Source organism: Schistocerca americana, chromosome 11, assembly GCF_021461395.2.
Source record: "Schistocerca americana isolate TAMUIC-IGC-003095 chromosome 11, iqSchAmer2.1, whole genome shotgun sequence".
Lineage (NCBI taxonomy): Eukaryota > Metazoa > Arthropoda > Insecta > Orthoptera > Acrididae > Schistocerca > Schistocerca americana.
Window position 1 is genome coordinate 62,186,357 of NC_060129.1, and position 21,878 is coordinate 62,208,234.

Here is a 21,878-nt window from a genome sequence, read left to right on the forward strand (position 1 = left end):
GTCATTTTAAAATCAACATGAAAAACCAAAATTCCAAAAGAGTATAAAAAAAAGATGCTATCCGAAGAAAGAAAATGTATCGTGCTCTGCAGCCTCCTCCCGCCCTGTGGTGCAAAAGATGTCCCTTTCTCCAAAAATGTACTCATTGGGACCATAATGTTGCAACCACACACAAGTTGACCTGCTGTGAGGAAAAAACGAGTTAGTACATTTCAAACATGAAAAAGGTCATTTTAAAATCAACATGAAAAACCAGAATTCCAAAAGTATATAAAAAAAAGTTGCAAACCGAAGGAAGAAAATGTATCGTGCTCTGCAGCCTCCTCCCGCCCTGTGGTGCAACAGATGTCCCTTTCTCCAAAAATGTACTCCATGGGACCGTAATGTTGCAAATACACACAAGTTGAACTGCTGTGAGGAAAAAACGAGTTAGTACATTTCAAACATGAAAAAGGTCATTATAAAATCAACACGAAAAACCAAAATTCCAAAAGTATATAAAAAAAAGATGCTAACCGAAGAAAGAAAATGTATCGTGCTCTGCAGCCTCCTCCCGCCCTGTGGTGCAACAGATGTCCCTTTCTCCAAAAATGTACTCAATGGGACCGTAATGTTGCAACCACACCCAAGTTGACCTGCTGTGAGGAAAAAACGAGTTAGTACATTTCAAACATGAAAAAGGTCATTTTAAAATCAACATGAAAAACCACAATTCCAAAAGTATATAAATAAAAGATGCTAACCGAAGAAAGAAAATGTATCGTGCTCTGCAGCCTCCTCCCGCCCTGTGGTGCAACAGATGTCCCTTTCTCCAAAAATGTACTCAATGGGACCGTAATGTTGCAACCACACACAAGTTGACCTGCTGTGTGGAAAAAACGAGTTAGTACATTTCAAACATGAAAAAGGTCATTTTAAAATCAACATGAAAAACCAAAATTCCAAAAGTATATAAAAAAAAGATGCTAACCGAAGAAAGAAAATGTATCGTGCTTCGCACCCTCCTCCCGCCCTGCGGTGCAACAGATGTCCCTTTCTCCAAAAATGTAGTCAATGGGACCGTAATGTTGCAACCACACACAAGTTGACCTGCTGTGAGGAAAAAACGAGTTAGTACATTTCAAACATGAAAAAGGTCATTTTAAAATCAACATGAAAAACCAAAATTCCAAAAGTATATAAAAAAAAAGATGCTAACCGAAGAAAGAAAATGTATCGTGCTCTGCAGCCTCCTCCCGCCCTGTGGTGCAACAGATGTCCCTTTCTCCAAAAATGTACTCAATGGGACCGTAATGTTGCAACCACACACAAGTTGACCTGCTGTGAGGAAAAAACGAGTTAGTACATTTCAAACATGAATAAGGTCATTTTAAAATCAACATGAAAAACCAAAATTCCAAAAGAGTATAAAAAAAAGATGCTATCCGAAGAAAGAAAATGTATCGTGCTCTGCAGCCTCCTCCCGCCCTGTGGTGCAAAAGATGTCCCTTTCTCCAAAAATGTACTCATTGGGACCATAATGTTGCAACCACACACAAGTTGACCTGCTGTGAGGAAAAAACGAGTTAGTACATTTCAAACATGAAAAAGGTCATTTTAAAATCAACATGAAAAACCAGAATTCCAAAAGAATATAAAAAAAAGTTGCAAACCGAAGGAAGAAAATGTATCGTGCTCTGCAGCCTCCTCCCGCCCTGTGGTGCAACAGATGTCCCTTTCTCCAAAAATGTACTCCATGGGACCGTAATGTTGCAAATACACACAAGTTGAACTGCTGTGAGGAAAAAACGAGTTAGTACATTTCAAACATGAAAAAGGTCATTATAAAATCAACACGAAAAACCAAAATTCCAAAAGTATATAAAAAAAAGATGCTAACCGAAGAAAGAAAATGTATCGTGCTCTGCAGCCTCCTCCCGCCCTGTGGTGCAACAGATGTCCCTTTCTCCAAAAATGTACTCAATGGGACCGTAATGTTGCAACCACACCCAAGTTGACCTGCTGTGAGGAAAAAACGAGTTAGTACATTTCAAACATGAAAAAGGTCATTTTAAAATCAACATGAAAAACCAAAATTCCAAAAGTATATAAAAAAAAGATGCTAACCGAAGAAAGAAAATGTATCGTGCTCTGCAGCCTCCTCCCGCCCTGTGGTGCAAAAGATGTCCCTTTCTCCAAAAATGTACTCATTGGGACCATAATGTTGCAACCACACACAAGTTGACCTGCTGTGAGGAAAAAACGAGTTAGTACATTTCAAACATGAAAAAGGTCATTTTAAAATCAACATGAAAAACCAGAATTCCAAAAGTATATAAAAAAAAGTTGCTAACCCAAGAAAGAAAATGTATCGTGCTCTGCAGCCTCCTCCCGCCCTGTGGTGCAACAGTTGTCCCTTTCTCCAAAAATGTACTCCATGGGACCGTAATGTTGCAAACACACACAAGTTGAACTGCTGTGAGGAAAAAACGAGTTAGTACATTTCAAACATGAAAAAGGTCATTATAAAATCAACACGAAAAACCAAAATTCCAAAAGTATATAAAAAAAAGATGCTAACCGAAGAAAGAAAATGTATCGTGCTCTGCAGCCTCCTCCCGCCCTGTGGTGCAACAGATGTCCCTTTCTCCAAAAATGTACTCAATGGGACCGTAATGTTGCAACCACACACAAGTTGACCTGCTGTGAGGAAAAAACGAGTTAGTACATTTCAAACATGAAAAAGGTCATTTTAAAATCAACATGAAAAACCAGAATTCCAAAAGTATATAAAAAAAAGTTGCTAACCCAAGAAAGAAAATGTATCGTGCTCTGCAGCCTCCTCCCGCCCTGTGGTGCAACAGTTGTCCCTTTCTCCAAAAATGTACTCCATGGGACCGTAATGTTGCAAACACACACAAGTTGAACTGCTGTGAGGAAAAAACGAGTTAGTACATTTCAAACATGAAAAAGGTCATTATAAAATCAACACGAAAAACCAAAATTCCAAAAGTATATAAAAAAAAGATGCTAACCGAAGAAAGAAAATGTATCGTGCTCTGCAGCCTCCTCCCGCCCTGTGGTGCAACAGATGTCCCTTTCTCCAAAAATGTACTCAATGGGACCGTAATGTTGCAACCACACCCAAGTTGACCTGCTGTGAGGAAAAAACGAGTTAGTACATTTCAAACATGAAAATGTTCATTTTAAAATCAACATGAAAAACCAAAATTCCAAAAGTATATAAAAAAAAGATGCTAACCGAAGAAAGAAAATGTATCGTGCTCTGCAGCCTCCTCCCGCCCTGTGGTGCAACAGATGTCCCTTTCTCCAAAAATGTACTCAATGGGACCGTAATGTTGCAACCACACACAAGTTGACCTGCTGTGAGGAAAAAACGAGTTAGTACATTTCAAACATGAAAAAGGTCATTTTAAAATCAACATGAAAAACCAAAATTCCAAAAGTATATAAAAAAAAGATGCTAACCGAAGAAAGAAAATGTATCGTGCTCTGCAGCCTCCTCCCGCCCTGTGGTGCAACAGATGTCCCTTTCTCCAAAAATGTACTCAATGGGACCGTAATGTTGCAACCACACACAAGTTGACCTGCTGTGAGGAAAAAACGAGTTAGTACATTTCAAACATGAAAAAGGTCATTTTAAAATCAACATGCAAAACCAAAATTCCAAAAGTATATAAAAAAAAGATGCTAACCGAAGAAAGAAAATGTATCGTGCTCTGCAGCCTCCTCCCGCCCTGTGGTGCAACAGATGTCCCTTTCTCCAAAAATGTACTCAATGGGACCGTAATGTTGCAACCACACACAAGTTGACCTGCTGTGAGGAAAAAACGAGTTAGTACATTTCAAACATGAAAAAGGTCATTTTAAAATCAACATGAAAAACCAAAATTCCAAAAGTATATAAAAAAAAGATGCTAACCGAAGAAAGAAAATGTATCGTGCTCTGCAGCCTCCTCCCGCCCTGTGGTGCAACAGATGTCCCTTTCTCCAAAAATGTACTCAATGGGACTGTAATGTTGCAACCACACACAAGTTGACCTGCTGTGAGGAAAAAACGAGTTAGTACATTTCAAACATGAAAAAGGTCATTTTAAAATCAACATGCAAAACCAAAATTCCAAAAGTATATAAAAAAAAGATGCTAACCGAAGAAAGAAAATGTATCGTGCTCTGCAGCCTCCTCCCGCCCTGTGGTGCAACAGATGTCCCTTTCTCCAAAAATGTACTCAATGGGACCATAATGTTGCAACCACACACAAGTTGACCTGCTGTGAGGAAAAAACGAGTTAGTACATTTCAAACATGAAAAAGGTCATTTTAAAATCGACATGAAAACCCAAAATTCCAAAAGTATATAAAAAAAAGATGCTAACCGAAGAAAGAAAATGTATCGTGCTCTGCAGCCTCCTCCCGCCCTGTGGTGCAACAGATGTCCCTTTCTCCAAAAATGTACTCAATGGGACCGTAATGTTGCAACCACACACAAGTTGACCTGCTGTGAGGAAAAAACGAGTTAGTACATTTCAAACATGAAAAAGGTCATTTTAAAATCAACATGAAATACCAAAATTCCAAAAGTATATAAAAAAAAGATGCTAACCGAAGAAAGAAAATGTATCGTGCTTCGCACCCTCCTCCCGCCCTGCGGTGCAACAGATGTCCCTTTCTCCTAAAATGTACTCAATGGGACCGTAATGTTGCAACCACACACAAGTTGACCTGCTGTGAGGAAAAAACGAGTTAGTACATTTCAAACATGAAAAAGGTCATTTTAAAATCAACATGAAAAACCAAAATTCCAAAAGTATATAAAAAAAAGATGCTAACCGAAGAAAGAAAATGTATCGTGCTTCGCACCCTCCTCCCGCCCTGCGGTGCAACAGATGTCCCTTTCTCCAAAAATGTACTCAATGGGACCGTAATATTGCAACCACACACAAGTTAACCTGCTGTGAGGAAAAAACGAGTTAGTACATTTCAAACATGAAAAAGGTCATTTTAGAATCAACATGAAAAACCAAAATTTCAAAAGTATATAAAAAAAAGATGCTAACCGAAGAAAGAAAATGTATCGTGCTTCGCACCCTCCTCCCGCCCTGCGGTGCAACAGATGTCCCTTTCTCCAAAAATGTACTCAATGGGACCGTAATGTTGCAACCACACACAAGTTGACCTGCTGTGAGGAAAAAACGAGTTAGTACAATTCAAACATGAAAAAGGTCATTTTAAAATCAACATGAAAAACCAAAATTCCAAAAGTATATAAAAAAAAGATGCTAGCCGAAGAAAGAAAATGTATCGTGCTCTGAAGCTTCCTCCCGCCCTGTGGTGCAACAGATGACCCTTTCTCCAAAAATGTACTCAATGGGACCGTAATGTTGCAACCACACACAAGTTGACCTGCTGTGAGGAAAAAACGAGTTAGTACATTTCAAACATGAAAAAGGTCATTTTAAAATCAACATGAAAAACCAAAATTCCAAAAGTATATAAAAAAAAGATGCTAACCGAAGAAAGAAGATGTATCGTGCTCTGCAGCCTCCTCCCGCCCTGTGGTGCAACAGATGTCCCTTTCTCCAAAAATGTACTCATTGGGACCATAATGTTGCAACCACACACAAGTTGACCTGCTGTGAGGAAAAAACGAGTTAGTACATTTCAAACATGAAAAAGGTCATTTTAAAATCAACATGAAAAACCAAAATTCCAAAAGTATACAAAAAAAAGTTGCTAACCGAAGAAAGAAAATGTATCGTGCTCTGCAGCCTCCTCCCGCCCTGTGGTGCAACAGATGTCCCTTTCTCCAAAAATGTACTCAATGGGACCGTAATGTTGCAACCACACACAAGTTGACCTGCTGTGAGGAAAAAACGAGTTAGTACATTTCAAACATGAAAAAGGTCATTTTAAAGTCAACATGAAAAACCAAAATTCCAAAACCATGAAACACAAAAAGATGCTAACCGAAGAAAGAAAAACTATCGTGCTCTGCAGCCTCCTCCCGCCCTGTGGTGCAACAGATGTCCCTTTCTCCAAAAATGTACTCATTGGGACCATAATGTTGCAACCACACACAAGTTGACCTGCTGTGAGGAAAAAACGAGTTAGTACATTTCAAACATGAAAAAGGTCATTTTAAAATCAACATGAAAAACCAAAATTCCAAAAGTATATAAAAAAAAGATGCTAACCGAAGAAAGAAAATGTATCGTGCTCTGCAACCTCCTCCCGCCCTGTGGTGCAACAGATGTCCCTTTCTCCAAAAATGTACTCAATGGGACCGTAATGTTGCAACCACACACAAGTTGACCTGCTGTGAGGAAAAAACGAGTTAGTACATTTCATACATGAAAAAGGTCATTTTAAAATCAACATGAAAAACCAAAATTCCAAAAGTATATAAAAAAAAGATGCTAACCGAAGAAAGAAAATGTATCGTGCTCTGCAGCCTCCTCCCGCCCTGTGGTGCAACAGATGTCCCTTTCTCCAAAAATGTACTCAATGGGACCGTAATGTTGCAACCACACACAAGTTGACCTGCTGTGAGGAAAAAACAAAATAGTACATTTCAAACATGAAAAAGGACATTTTAAAATCAACATGAAAAACCAAATTTCCAAAAGTATATAAAAAAAAGATGCTAACCGAAGAAAGAAAATGTATCGTGCTCTGCAGCCTCCTCCCGCCCTGTGGTGCAACAGATGTCCCTTTCTCCAAAAATGTACTCAATGGGACCGTAATGTTGCAACCACACACAAGTTGACCTGCTGTGAGGAAAAAACGAGTTGTACATTTCAAACATGAGAAAGGTCATTTCAAAATCAACATGAAAAAAAAAAATTCCAAAAGTATGAAACACAAAAAGATGCTAACCGAAGAAAGAAAAACTATCGTGCTCTGCAGCCTCCTCCCGCCTTGTGGTGCAACAGATGTCCCTTTCTCCAAAAATGTACTCAATGGGACCATAATGTTGCAACCACACACAAGTTGACCTGCTGTGAGGAAAAAACGAGTTAGTACATTTCAAACATGAAAAAGGTCATTTAAAAAACCAACATGAAAAACCAAAATTCCAAAAGTATATAAAAAAAAGATGCTAACCGAAGAAAGAAAATGTATCGTGCTCTGCAGCCTCCTCCCGCCCTGTGGTGCAACAGATGTCCCTTTCTCCAAAAATGTACTCAATGGGACCGTAATGTTGCAACCACACACAAGTTGACCTGCTGTGAGGAAAAAACGAGTTAGTACATTTCAAACATGAAAAAGGTCATTTTAAAATCAACATGAAAAACCAAAATTCCAAAAGTATATAAAAAAAAGATGCTAACCGAAGAAAGAAAATGAATCGTGCTTTGCAGCCTCCTCCCGCCCTGTGGTGCAACAGATGTCCCTTTCTCCAAAAATGTACTCAATGGGACCATAATGTTGCAACCACACACAAGTTGACCTGCTGTGAGGAAAAAACGAGTTAGTACATTTCAAACATGAAAAAGGTCATTTTAAAATCAACATGCAAAACCAAAATTCCAAAAGTATATAAAAAAAAGATGCTAACCGAAGAAAGAAAATGTATCGTGCTCTGCAGCCTCCTCCCGCCCTGTGGTGCAACAGATGTCCCTTTCTCCAAAAATGTACTCAATGGGACCGTAATGTTGCAACCACACACAAGTTGACATGCTGTGAGGAAAAAACGAGTTAGTACATTTCAAACATGAAAAAGGTCATTTTAAAATCAACATGAAAAACCAAAATTCCAAAAGTATATAAAAAAAAGATGCTAACCGAAGAAAGAAAATGTATCGTGCTCTGCTGCCTCCTCCCGCCCTGTGGTGCAACAGATGTCCCTTTCTCCAAAAATGTACTCAATGGGACCGTAACGTTGCAACCACACACAAGTTGACCTGCTGTGAGGAAAAAATGAGTTAGTACATTTCAAACATGAAAAAGGTCATTTTAAAATCAACATGAAAAACCAAAATTCCAAAAGTATGAAACACAAAAAGATGCTAACCGAAGAAAGAAAAACTATCGTGCTCTGCAGCCTCCTTCCGCCCTGTGGTGTAACAGATGTCTCTTTCTCCAAAAATGTACTCAATGGGACCGTAATGTTGCAACCACACACAAGTTGACCTGCTGTGAGGAAAAAACGAGTTAGTACATTTCAAACATGAAGAAGGTCATTTTAAAATCAACATGAAAAACCAAAATTCCAAAAGTATATTAAAAAAAAATGCTAACCGAAGAAAGAAAATGTATCGTGCTTCGCACCCTCCTCCCGCCCTGCGGTGCAACAGATGTCCCTTTCTCCAAAAATGTACTCAATGGGACCGTAATGTTGCAACCACACACAAGTTGACGTGCTGTGAGGAAAAAACGAGTTAGTACATTTCAAACATGAAAAAGGTCATTATAAAATCAACATGAAAAACCAAAATTCCAAAAGTATATAAAAAAAAGATGCTAACCGAAGAAAGAAAATGTATCGTGCTCTGCAGCCTCCTCCCGCCCTGTGGTGCAACAGATGTCCCTTTCTCCAAAAATGTACTCAATGGGACCGTAACGTTGCAACCACACACAAGTTGACCTGCTGTGAGGAAAAAATGAGTTAGTACATTTCAAACATGAAAAAGGCCATTTTAAAATCAACATGAAACACCAAAATTCCAAAAGTATATAAAAAAAAGATGCTAACCGAAGAAAGAAAATGTATCGTGCTTCGCACCCTCGTCCCGCCCTGTGGTGCAACAGATGTCCCTTTCTCCAAAAATGTACTCAATGGGACCATAATGTTGCAACCACACACAAGTTGACCTGCTGTGAAGAAAAAACGAGTTAGTACATTTCAAACATGAAAAAGGTCATTTTAAAATCAACATGAAAAACCAAAATTTCAAAAGTATATAAAAAAAAGATGCTAACCGAATAAAGAAAATGTATCGTGCTTCGCACCCTCCTCCCGCCCTGCGGTGCAACACATGTCCCTTTCTCCAAAAATGTACTCAATGGGACCGTAATGTTGCAACCACACACAAGTTGACCTGCTGTGAGGAAAAAACGAGTTAGTAAAATCCAAACATGAAAAAGGTCATTTTAAAATCAACATGAAAAACCAAAATTCCAAAAGTATATAAAAAAAAGATGCTAGCCGAAGAAAGAAAATGTATCGTGCTCTGCAGCCTCCTCCCGCCCTGTGGTGCAACAGATGACCCTTTCTCCAAAAATGTACTCAATGGGACCGTAATGTTGCAACCACACACAAGTTGACCTGCTGTGAGGAAAAAACGAGTTAGTACATTTCAAACATGAAAAAGGTCATTTTAAAATCAACATGAAAAACCAAAATTCCAAAAGTATATAAAAAAAACATGATAACCGAAGAAAGAAGATGTATCGTGCTCTGCAGCCTCCTCCCGCCCTGTGGTGCAACAGATGTCCCTTTCTCCAAAAATGTACTCATTGGGACCATAATGTTGCAACCACACACAAGTTGACCTGCTGTGAGGAAAAAACGAGTTAGTACATTTCAAACATGAAAAAGGTCATTTTAAAATCAACATGAAAAACCAAAATTCCAAAAGTATATAAAAAAAAGTTGCTAACCGAAGAAAGAAAATGTATCGTGCTCTGCAGCCTCCTCCCGCCCTGTGGTGCAACAGATGTCCCTTTCTCCAAAAATGTACTCAATGGGACCGTAATGTTGCAACCACATACAAGTTGACCTGCTGTGAGGAAAAAACGAGTTAGTACATTTCAAACATGAAAAAGGTCATTTTAAAGTCAACATGAAAAACCAAAATTCCAAAAGCATGAAACACAAAAAGATGCTAACCGAAGAAAGAAAAACTATCGTGCTCTGCAGCCTCCTCCCGCCCTGTGGTGCAACAGATGTCCCTTTCTCCAAAAATGTACTCATTGGGACCATAATGTTGCAACCACACACAAGTTGACCTGCTGTGAGGAAAAAACGAGTTAGTACATTTCAAACATGAAAAAGGTCATTTTAAAATCAACATGAAAAACCAAAATTCCAAAAGTATATAAAAAAAAGATGCTAACCGAAGAAAGAAAGTGTATCGTGCTCTGCAGCCTCCTCCCGCCCTGTGGTGCAACAGATGTCCCTTTCTCCAAAAATGTACTCAATGGGACCGTAATGTTGCAACCACACACAAGTTGACCTGCTGTGAGGAAAAAACGAAATAGTACATTTCAAACATGAAAAAGGACATTTTAAAATCAACATGAAAAACCAAATTTCCAAAAGTATATAAAAAAAAGATGCTAACCGAAGAAAGAAAATGTATCGTGCTCTGCAGCCTCCTCCCGCCCTGTGGTGCAACAGATGTCCCTTTCTCCAAAAATGTACTCAATGGGACCGTAATGTTGCAACCACACACAAGTTGACCTGCTGTGAGGAAAAAACGAGTTAGTACATTTCAAACATGAAAAAGGTCATTTTAAAATCAACATGAAAAACCAAAATTCCAAAAGTATATAAAAAAAGGACGCTAACCGAAGAAAGAAAATGTATCGTGCTCTGCAGGCTCCTCCCGCCCTGTGGTGCAACAGATGTCCCTTTCTCCAAAAATGTACTCAATGGGACCGTAATGTTGCAACCACACACAAGTTGACCTGCTGTGAGGAAAAAACGAGTTGTACATTTCAAACATGAGAAAGGTCATTTTAAAATCAACATGAAAAAAAAAATTCCAAAAGTATGAAACACAAAAAGATGCTAACCGAAGAAAGAAAAACTATCGTGCTCTGCACCCTCCTCCCGCCCTGTGGTGCAACAGATGTCCCTTTCTCCAAAAATGTACTCAATGGGACCATAATGTTGCAACCACACACAAGTTGACCTGCTGTGAGGAAAAAACGAGTTAGTACATTTGAAACATGAAGAAGGTCATTTTAAAATCAACATGAAAAACCAAAATTCCAAAAGTATGAAACACAAAACGATGCTAACCGAAGAAAGAAAAACTATCGTGCTCTGCAGCCTCCTCCCGCCTTGTGGTGCAACAGATGTCCCTTTCTCCAAAAATGTACTCAATGGGACCATAATGTTGCAACCACACACAAGTTGACCTGCTGTGAGGAAAAAACGAGTTAGTACATTTCAAACATGAAAAAGGTCATTTTAAAATCAACATGAAAAACCAAAATTCCAAAAGTATATAAAAAAAAGATGCTAACCGATGAAAGAAAATGTATCGTGCTCTGCAGCCTCCTCCCGCCCTGTGGTGCAACAGATGTCCCTTTCTCCAAAAATGTACTCAATGGGACCGTAATGTTGCAACCACACACAAGTTGACCTGCTGTGAGGAAAAAACGAGTTAGTACATTTCAAACATGAAAAAGGTCATTTTAAAATCAACATGAGAAACCAAAATTCCAAAAGTATATAAAAAAAAGATGCTAACCGAAGAAAGAAAATGAATCGTGCTCTGCAGCCTCCTCCCGCCCTGTAGTGCAACAGATGTCCCTTTCTCCAAAAATGTACTCAATGGGACCATAATGTTGCAACCACACACAAGTTGACCTGCTGTGAGGAAAAAACGAGTTAGTACATTTCAAACATGAAAAAGGTAATTTTAAAATCAACATGAAAAACCAAAATTCCAAAAGTATATAAAAAAAGATGCTAACCGAAGAAAGAAAATGTATCGTGCTCTGCAGCCTCCTCCCGCCCTGTGGTGCAACAGATGTCCCTTTCTCCAAAAATGTACTCAATGGGACCGTAATGTTGCAACCACACACAAGTTGACATGCTGTGAGGAAAAAACGAGTTAGTACATTTCAAACATGAAAAAGGTCATTTTAAAATCAACATGAAAAACCAAAATTCCAAAAGTATATAAAAAAAAGATGCTAACCGAAGAAAGAAAATGTATCGTGCTCTGCTGCCTCCTCCCGCCCTGTGGTGCAACAGATGTCCCTTTCTCCAAAAATGTATTCAATGGGACCATAATGTTGCAACCACACACAAGTTGACCTGCTGTGAGCAAAAAACGAGTTAGTACATTTGAAACATGAAGAAGGTCATTTTAAAATCAACATGAAAAACCAAAATTCCAAAAGTATGAAACACAAAAAGATGCTAACCGAAGAAAGAAAAACTATCGTGCTCTGCAGCCTCCTCCCGCCCTGTGGTGTAACAGATGTCCCTTTCTCCAAAAATGTACTCAATGGGACCGTAATGTTGCAACCACACACAAGTTGACCTGCTGTGAGGAAAAAACGAGTTAGTACATTTCAAACATGAAAAAGGTCATTTTAAAATCAACATGAAACACCAAAATTCCAAAAGTATATAAAAAAAAAATGCTAACCGAAGAAAGAAAATGTATCGTGCTTCGCACCCTCCTCCCGCCCTGCGGTGCAACAGATGTCCCTTTCTCCAAAAATGTACTCAATGGGACCGTAATGTTGCAACCACACACAAGTTGACGTGCTGTGAGGAAAAAACGAGTTAGTACATTTCAAACATGAAAAAGGTCATTTTAAAATCAACATGAAAAACCAAAATTCCAAAAGTATATAAAAAAAAGATGCTAACCGAAGAAAGAAAATGTATCGTGCTTCGCACCCTCATCCCGCCCTGCGGTGCAACAGATGTCCCTTTCTCCAAAAATGTACTCAATGGGACGGTAATGTTGCAACCACACACAAGTTAACCTGCTGTGAGGAAAAAACGAGTTAGTACATTTCAAACATGAAAAAGGTCATTTTAAAATCAACATGAAAAACCAAAATTGAAAAGTATATAAAAAAAAGATGCTAACCGAAGAAAGAAAATGTATCGTGCTTCGCACCCTCCTCCCGCCCTGTGGTGCAACAGATGTCCCTTTCTCCAAAAATGTACTCAATGGGACCGTAATATTGCAACCACACACAAGTTAACCTGCTGTGAGGAAAAAACGAGTTAGTACATTTCAAACATGAAAAAGGTCATTTTAAAATCAACATGAAAAACCAAAATTCCAAAAGTATATAAAAAAAAGATGCTAACCGAAGAAAGAAAATGTATCGTGCTCTGCAACCTCCTCCCGCCCTGTGGTGCAACAGATGTCCCTTTCTCCAAAAATGTACTCAATGGGACCATAATGTTGCAACCACACGGAAGTTGACCTGCTGTGAGGAAAAAACGAGTTAGTACATTTCAAACATGAAAAAGGTCATTTTAAAATCAACATGAAAAACCAAAATTCCAAAAGTATATAAATAAAAGATGCTAACCGAAGAAAGAAAATGTATCGTGCTCTGCAGCCTCCTCCCGCCCTGTGGTGCAACAGATGTCCCTTTCTCCAAAAATGTACTCAATGGGACCGTAATGTTACAACCACACACAAGTTGACCTGCTGTGAGGAAAAAACGAGTTAGTACATTTCAAACATGAAAAAGGTCATTTTAAAATCAACATGAAAAACCAAAATTCCAAAAGTATATAAAAAAAAGATGCTAACCGAAGAAAGAAAATGTATCGTGCTTCGCACCCTCCTCCCGCCCTGCAGTGCAACAGATGTCCCTGTCTCCAAAAATGAACTCAATGGGACCGTAATGTTGCAACCACACACAAGTTGACCTGCTGTGAGGAAAAAACGAGTTAGTACATTTCAAACATGAAAAAGGTCATTTTAAAATCAACATGAAAAACCAAAATTCCAAAAGTATATAATAAAAAGATGCTAACCGAAGAAAGAAAATGTATCGTGCTCTGCAGCCTCCTCCCGCCCTGTGGTGCAACAGATGTCCCTTTCTCCAAAAATGTACTCAATGAGACCGTAATGTTGCAACGACACACAAGTTGACCTGCTGTGAGGAAAAAACGAGTTAGTACATTTCAAACATGAAAAAGGTCATTTTAAAATCAACATGAAAAACCAAAATTCCAAAAGTATATAAAAAAAAGATGCTATCCGAAGAAAGAAAATGTATCGTGCTCTGCAGCCTCCTCCCGCCCTGTGGTGCAAAAGATGTCCCTTTCTCCGAAAATGTACTCATTGGGACCATAATGTTGCAACCACACACAAGTTGACCTGCTGTGAGGAAAAAACGAGTTAGTACATTTCAAACATGAAAAAGGTCATTTTAAAATCAACATGAGAAACCAAAATTCCAAAAGTATATAAAAAAAAGATGCTAACCGAAGAAAGAAAATGAATCGTGCTCTGCAGCCTCCTCCCGCCCTGTGGTGCAACAGATGTCCCTTTCTCCAAAAATGTACTCAATGGGACCATAATGTTGCAACCACACACAAGTTGACCTGCTGTGAGGAAAAAACGAGTTAGTACATTTCAAACATGAAAAAGGTCATTTTAAAATCAACATGAAAAACCAAAATTCCAAAAGTATATAAAAAAAGATGCTAACCGAAGAAAGAAAATGTATCGTGCTCTGCAGCCTCCTCCCGCCCTGTGGTGCAACAGATGTCCCTTTCTCCAAAAATGTACTCAATGGGACCGTAATGTTGCAACCACACACAAGTTGACATGCTGTGAGGAAAAAACGAGTTAGTACATTTCAAACATGAAAAAGGTCATTTTAAAATCAACATGAAAAACCAAAATTCCAAAAGTATATAAAAAAAAGATGCTAACCGAAGAAAGAAAATGTATCGTGCTCTGCTGCCTCCTCCCGCCCTGTGGTGCAACAGATGTCCCTTTCTCCAAAAATGTACTCAATGGGACCATAATGTTGCAACCACACACAAGTTGACCTGCTGTGAGCAAAAAAACGAGTTAGTACATTTGAAACATGAAGAAGGTCATTTTAAAATCAACATGAAAAACCAAAATTCCAAAAGTATGAAACACAAAAAGATGCTAACCGAAGAAAGAAAAACTATAGTGCTCTGCAGCCTCCTCCCGCCCTGTGGTGTAACAGATGTCCCTTTCTCCAAAAATGTACTCAATGGGACCGTAATGTTGCAACCACACACAAGTTGACCTGCTGTGAGGAAAAAACGAGTTAGTACATTTCAAACATGAAAAAGGTCATTTTAAAATCAACATGAAACACCAAAATTCCAAAAGTATATAAAAAAAAAATGCTAACCGAAGAAAGAAAATGTATCGTGCTTCGCACCCTCCTCCCGCCCTGCGGTGCAACAGATGTCCCTTTCTCCAAAAATGTACTCAATGGGACCGTAATGTTGCAACCACACACAAGTTGACGTGCTGTGAGGAAAAAACGAGTTAGTACATTTCAAACATGAAAAAGGTCATTTTAAAATCAACATGAAAAACCAAAATTCCAAAAGTATATAAAAAAAAGATGCTAACCGAAGAAAGAAAATGTATCGTGCTTCGCACCCTCCTCCCGCCCTGTGGTGCAACAGATGTCCCTTTCTCCAAAAATGTACTCAATGGGACCGTAATATTGCAACCACACACAAGTTAACCTGCTGTGAGGAAAAAACGAGTTAGTACATTTCAAACATGAAAAAGGTCATTTTAAAATCAACATGAAAAACCAAAATTCCAAAAGTATATAAAAAAAAGATGCTAACCGAAGAAAGAAAATGTATCGTGCTCTGCAACCTCCTCCCGCCCTGTGGTGCAACAGATGTCCCTTTCTCCAAAAATGTACTCAATGGGACCATAATGTTGCAACCACACAGAAGTTGACCTGCTGTGAGGAAAAAACGAGTTAGTACATTTCAAACATGAAAAAGGTCATTTTAAAATCAACATGAAAAACCAAAATTCCAAAAGTATATAAATAAAAGATGCTAACCGAAGAAAGAAAATGTATCGTGCTCTGCAGCCTCCTCCCGCCCTGTGGTGCAACAGATGTCCCTTTCTCCAAAAATGTACTCAATGGGACCGTAATGTTACAACCACACACAAGTTGACCTGCTGTGAGGAAAAAACGAGTTAGTACATTTCAAACATGAAAAAGGTCATTTTAAAATCAACATGAAAAACCAAAATTCTAAAAGTATATAAAAAAAAGATGCTAACCGAAGAAAGAAAATGTATCGTGCTTCGCACCCTCCTCCCGCCCTGCAGTGCAACAGATGTCCCTGTCTCCAAAAATGAACTCAATGGGACCGTAATGTTGCAACCACACACAAGTTGACCTGCTGTGAGGAAAAAACGAGTTAGTACATTTCAAACATGAAAAAGGTCATTTTAAAATCAACATGAAAAACCAAAATTCCAAAAGTATATAATAAAAAGATGCTAACCGAAGAAAGAAAATGTATCGTGCTCTGCAGCCTCCTCCCGCCCTGTGGTGCAACAGATGTCCCTTTCTCCAAAAATGTACTCAATGAGACCGTAATGTTGCAACCACACACAAGTTGACCTGCTGTGAGGAAAAAACGAGTTAGTACATTTCAAACATGAAAAAGGTCATTTTAAAATCAACATGAAAAACCAAAATTCCAAAAGTATATAAAAAAAAGATGCTATCCGAAGAAAGAAAATGTATCGTGCTCTGCAGCCTCCTCCCGCCCTGTGGTGCAAAAGATGTCCCTTTCTCCGAAAATGTACTCATTGGGACCATAATGTTGCAACCACACACAAGTTGACCTGCTGTGAGGAAAAAACGAGTTAGTACATTTCAAACATGAAAAAGGTCATTTTAAAATCAACATGAAAAACCGGAATTCCAAAACTATATAAAAAAAAGTTGCTAACCGAAGAAAGAAAATGTATCGTGCTCTGCAGCCTCCTCCCGCCCTGTGGTGCAACAGAAGTCCCTTTCTCCAAAAATGTACTCAATGGGACCGTAATGTTGCAACCACACACAAGTTGACCTGCTGTGAGGAAAAAACGAGTTAGTACATTTCAAACATGAAAAAGGTCATTTTAAAATCAACATGAAAAACCAAAATTCCATAAGCATGAAACACAAAAAGATGCTAACCGAAGAAAGAAAAACTATCGTGCTCTGCAGCCTCCTCCCGCCCTGTGGTGCAACAGATGTCCCTTTCTCCAAAAATGTACTCATTGGGACCATAATGTTGCAACCACACACAAGTTGACCTGCTGTGAGGAAAAAACGAGTTAGTACATTTCAAACATGAAAAGGGTCATTTTAAAATCAACATAAAAAACCAAAATTCCAAAAGTATATAAAAAAAAGATGCTAACCGAAGAAAGAAAATGTATCGTGCTCTGCAGCCTCCTCCCGCCCTGTGGTGCAACAGATGTCCCTTTCTCCAAAAATGTACTCAATGGGACCGTAATGTTGCAACCACACACAAGTTGACCTGCTGTGAGGAAAAAACGAGTTAGTACATTTCAAACATGAAAAAGGTCATTTTAAAATCAACATGAAAAACCAAAATTCCAAAAGTATATAAAAAAAAGATGCTAACCGAAGAAAGAAAATGTATCGTGCTTCGCACCCTCGTCCCGCCCTGCGGTGCAACAGATGTCCCTTTCTCCAAAAATGTACTCAATGGGACCATAATGTTGCAAGCACACACAAGTTGACCTGCTGTGAGGAAAAAACGAGTTAGTACATTTCAAACATGAAAAAGGTCATTTTAAAATCAACATGAAAAACCAAAATTTCAAAAGTATATAAAAAAAAGATGCTAACCGAAGAAAGAAAATGTATCGTGCTTCGCACCCTCCTCCCGCCCTGCGGTGCAACAGATGTCCCTTTCTCCAAAAATGTACTCAATGGGACCGTAATGTTGCAACCACACACAAGTTGACCTGCTGTGAGGAAAAAACGAGTTAGTACATTTCAAACATGAAAAAGGTCATTTTAAAATCAACATGCAAAACCAAAATTCCAAAAGTATATAAAAAAAAGATGCTAACCGAAGAAAGAAAATGTATCGTGCTCTGCAGCCTCCTCCCACCCTGTGGTGCAACAGATGACCCTTTCTCCAAAAATGTACTCAATGGGACCGTAATGTTGCAACCACACACAAGTTGACCTGCTGTGAGGAAAAAACGAGTTAGTACATTTCAAACATGAAAAAGGTCATTTTAAAATCAACATGAAAAACCAAAATTCCAAAAGTATATGAAAAAAAGATGCTAACCGAAGAAAGAAGATGTATCGTGCTCTGCAGCCTCCTCCCGCCCTGTGGTGCAACAGATGTCCCTTTCTCCAAAAATGTACTCATTGGGACTATAATGTTGCAACCACACACAAGTTGACCTGCTGTGAGGGAAAAATGAGTTAGTACATTTCAAACATGAAAAAGGTCATTTTAAAAGCAACATGAAAAACCAAAATTCCAAAAGTATATAAAAAAAAGTTGCTAACCGAAGAAAGAGAATGTATCGTGCTCTGCAGCCTCCTCCCGCCCTGTGGTGCAACAGATGTCCCTTTCTCCAAAAATGTACTCAATGGGACCGTAATGTTGCAACCACATACAAGTTGACCTGCTGTGAGGAAAAAACGAGTTAGTACATTTCAAACATGAAAAAGGTCATTTTAAAATCAACATGAAAAACCAAAATTCCAAAAATATATAAACAAAAGATGCTAACCGAAGAAAGAAAATGTATCGTGCTCTGCAGCCTCCTCCCGCCCTGTAATGCAACAGATGTCCCTTTCTCCAAAAATGTACTCAATGGGACCGTAATGTTGCAACCACACACAAGTTGACCTGCTGTGAGGAAAAAACGAGTTAGTACATTTCAAACATGAAGAAGGTCATTTTAAAATCAACATGAAAAACCAAAATTCCAAAAGTATATAAAAAAAAGATGCTAACCAAAGAAAGAAAATGTATCGTGCTCTGCAGCCTCCTCCCGCCCTGTGGTGCAACAGATGTCCCTTTCTCCAAAAATGTACTCAATGGGACCGTAATGTTGCAACCACACACAAGTTGACCTGCTGTGAGGAAAAAACGAAATAGTACATTTCAAACATGAAAAAGGACATTTTAAAATCAACATGAAAAACCAAAATTCCAAAAGTATATAAAAAAAAGATGCTAACCGAAGAAAGAAAATGTATCGTGCTCTGCAGCCTCCTCCCGCCCTGTGGTGCAACAGATGTCCCTTTCTCCAAAAATGTACTCAATGGGACCGTAATGTTGCAACCACACACAAGTTGACCTGCTGTGAGGAAAAAACGAGTTAGTACATTTCATACATGAAAAAGGTCATTTTAAAATCAACATGAAAAACCAAAATTCCAAAAGTATATAAAAAAAAGATGCTAACCGAAGAAGGAAAATGTATCGTGCTCTGCAGCCTCCTCCCGCCCTGTGGTGCAACAGATGTCCCTTTCTCCAAAAATGTACTCAATGTGACCGTAATGTTGCAACCACACACAAGTTGACCTGCTGTGAGGAAAAAACGAGTTGTACATTTCAAACATGAAGAAGGTCATTTTAAAATCAACATGAATAAAAAAAATTCCAAAAGTATGAAACACAAAAAGATGCTAACCGAAGAAAGAAAAACTATCGTGCTCTGCACCCTCCTCCCGCCCTGTGGTGCAACAGATGTCCCTTTCTCCAAAAATGTACTCAATGGGACCATAATGTTGCAACCACACACAAGTTGACCTGCTGTGAGGAAAAAACGAGTTAGTACATTTGAAACATGAAGAAGGTCATTTTAAAATCAACATGAAAAACCAAAATTCCAAAAGTATGAAACACAAAAAGATGCTAACCGAAGAAAGAAAAACTATCGTGCTCTGTAGCCTCCTCCCGCCTTGTGGTGCAACAGATGTCCCTTTCTCCAAAAATGTACTCAATGGGACCATAATGTTGCAACCACACACAAGTTGACCTGCTGTGAGGAAAAAACGAGTTAGTACATTTCAAACATGAAAAAGGTCATTTTAAAATCAACATGAAAAACCAAAATTCCAAAAGTATATAAAAAAAAGATGCTAACCGAAGAAAGAAAATGTATCGTGCTCTGCAGCCTCCTCCCGCCCTGTGGTGCAACAGATGTCCCTTTCTCCAAAAATGTACTCAATGTGACCGTAATGTTGCAACCACACACAAGTTGACCTGCTGTGAGGAAAAAACGAGTTGTACATTTCAAACATGAAGAAGGTCATTTTAAAATCAACATGAAAAACCAAAATTCCAAAAGTATGAAACACAAAAAGATGCTAACCGAAGAAAGAAAAACTATCGTGCTCTGTAGCCTCCTCCCGCCTTGTGGTGCAACAGATGTCCCTTTCTCCAAAAATGTACTCAATGGGACCATAATGTTGCAACCACACACAAGTTGACCTGCTGTGAGGAAAAAGCGAGTTAGTACATTTCAAACATGAAAAAGGTCATTTTAAAATCAACATGAAAAACCAAAATTCCAAAAGTATATAAAAAAAAGATGCTAACCGAAGAAAGAAAATGTATCGTGCTCTGCAGCCTCCTCCCGCCCTGTGGTGCAACAGATGTCCCTTTCTCCAAAAATGTACTCAATGGGACCATAATGTTGCAACCACACACAAGTTGACCTGCTGTGAGGAAAAAACGAGTTAGTACATTTGAAACATGAAGAAGGTCATTTTAAAATCAACATGAAAAACCAAAATTCCAAAAGTATGAAACACAAAAAGATGCTAACCGAAGAAAGAAAAACTATCGTGCTCTGTAGCCTCCTCCCGCCTTGTGGTGCAACAGATGTCCCTTTCTCCAAAAATGTACTCAATGGGACCATAATGTTGCAACCACACACAAGTTGACCTGCTGTGAGGAAAAAACGAGTTAGTACATTTCATACATGAAAAAGGTCATTTTAAAATCAACATGAAAAACCAAAATTCCAAAAGTATATAAAAAAAAGATGCTAACCGAAGAAGGAAAATGTATCGTGCTCTGCAGCCTCCTCCCGCCCTGTGGTGCAACAGATGTCCCTTTCTCCAAAAATGTACTCAATGTGACCGTAATGTTGCAACCACACACAAGTTGACCTGCTGTGAGGAAAAAACGAGTTGTACATTTCAAACATGAAGAAGGTCATTTTAAAATCAACATGAATAAAAAAAATTCCAAAAGTATGAAACACAAAAAGATGCTAACCGAAGAAAGAAAAACTATCGTGCTCTGCACCCTCCTCCCGCCCTGTGGTGCAACAGATGTCCCTTTCTCCAAAAATGTACTCAATGGGACCATAATGTTGCAACCACACACAAGTTGACCTGCTGTGAGGAAAAAACGAGTTAGTACATTTGAAACATGAAGAAGGTCATTTTAAAATCAACATGAAAAACCAAAATTCCAAAAGTATGAAACACAAAAAGATGCTAACCGAAGAAAGAAAAACTATCGTGCTCTGTAGCCTCCTCCCGCCTTGTGGTGCAACAGATGTCCCTTTCTCCAAAAATGTACTCAATGGGACCATAATGTTGCAACCACACACAAGTTGACCTGCTGTGAGGAAAAAACGAGTTAGTACATTTCAAACATGAAAAAGGTCATTTTAAAATCAACATGAAAAACCAAAATTCCAAAAGTATTTAAAAAAAAGATGCTAACCGAAGAAAGAAAATGTATCGTGCTCTGCAGCCTCCTCCCGCCCTGTGGTGCAACAGATGTCCCTTTCTCCAAAAATGTACTCAATGGGACCGTAATGTTGCAACCACACACAAGTTGACCTGCTGTGAGGAAAAAACGAGTTAGTACATTTCAAACATGAAAAAGGTCATTTTAAAATCAACATGAAAAACCAAAATTCCAAAAGTATATAAAAAAAAGATGCTAACCGAAGAAAGGAAATGAATCGTGCTCTGCAGCCTCCTCCCGCCCTGTGGTGCAACAGATGTCCCTTTCTCCAAAAATGTACTCAATGGGACCATAATGTTGCAACCACACACAAGTTGACCTGCTGTGAGGAAAAAACGAGTTAGTACATTTCAAACATGAAAAAGGTCATTTTAAAATCAACATGCAAAACCAAAATTCCAAAAGTATATAAAAAAAAGATGCTAAC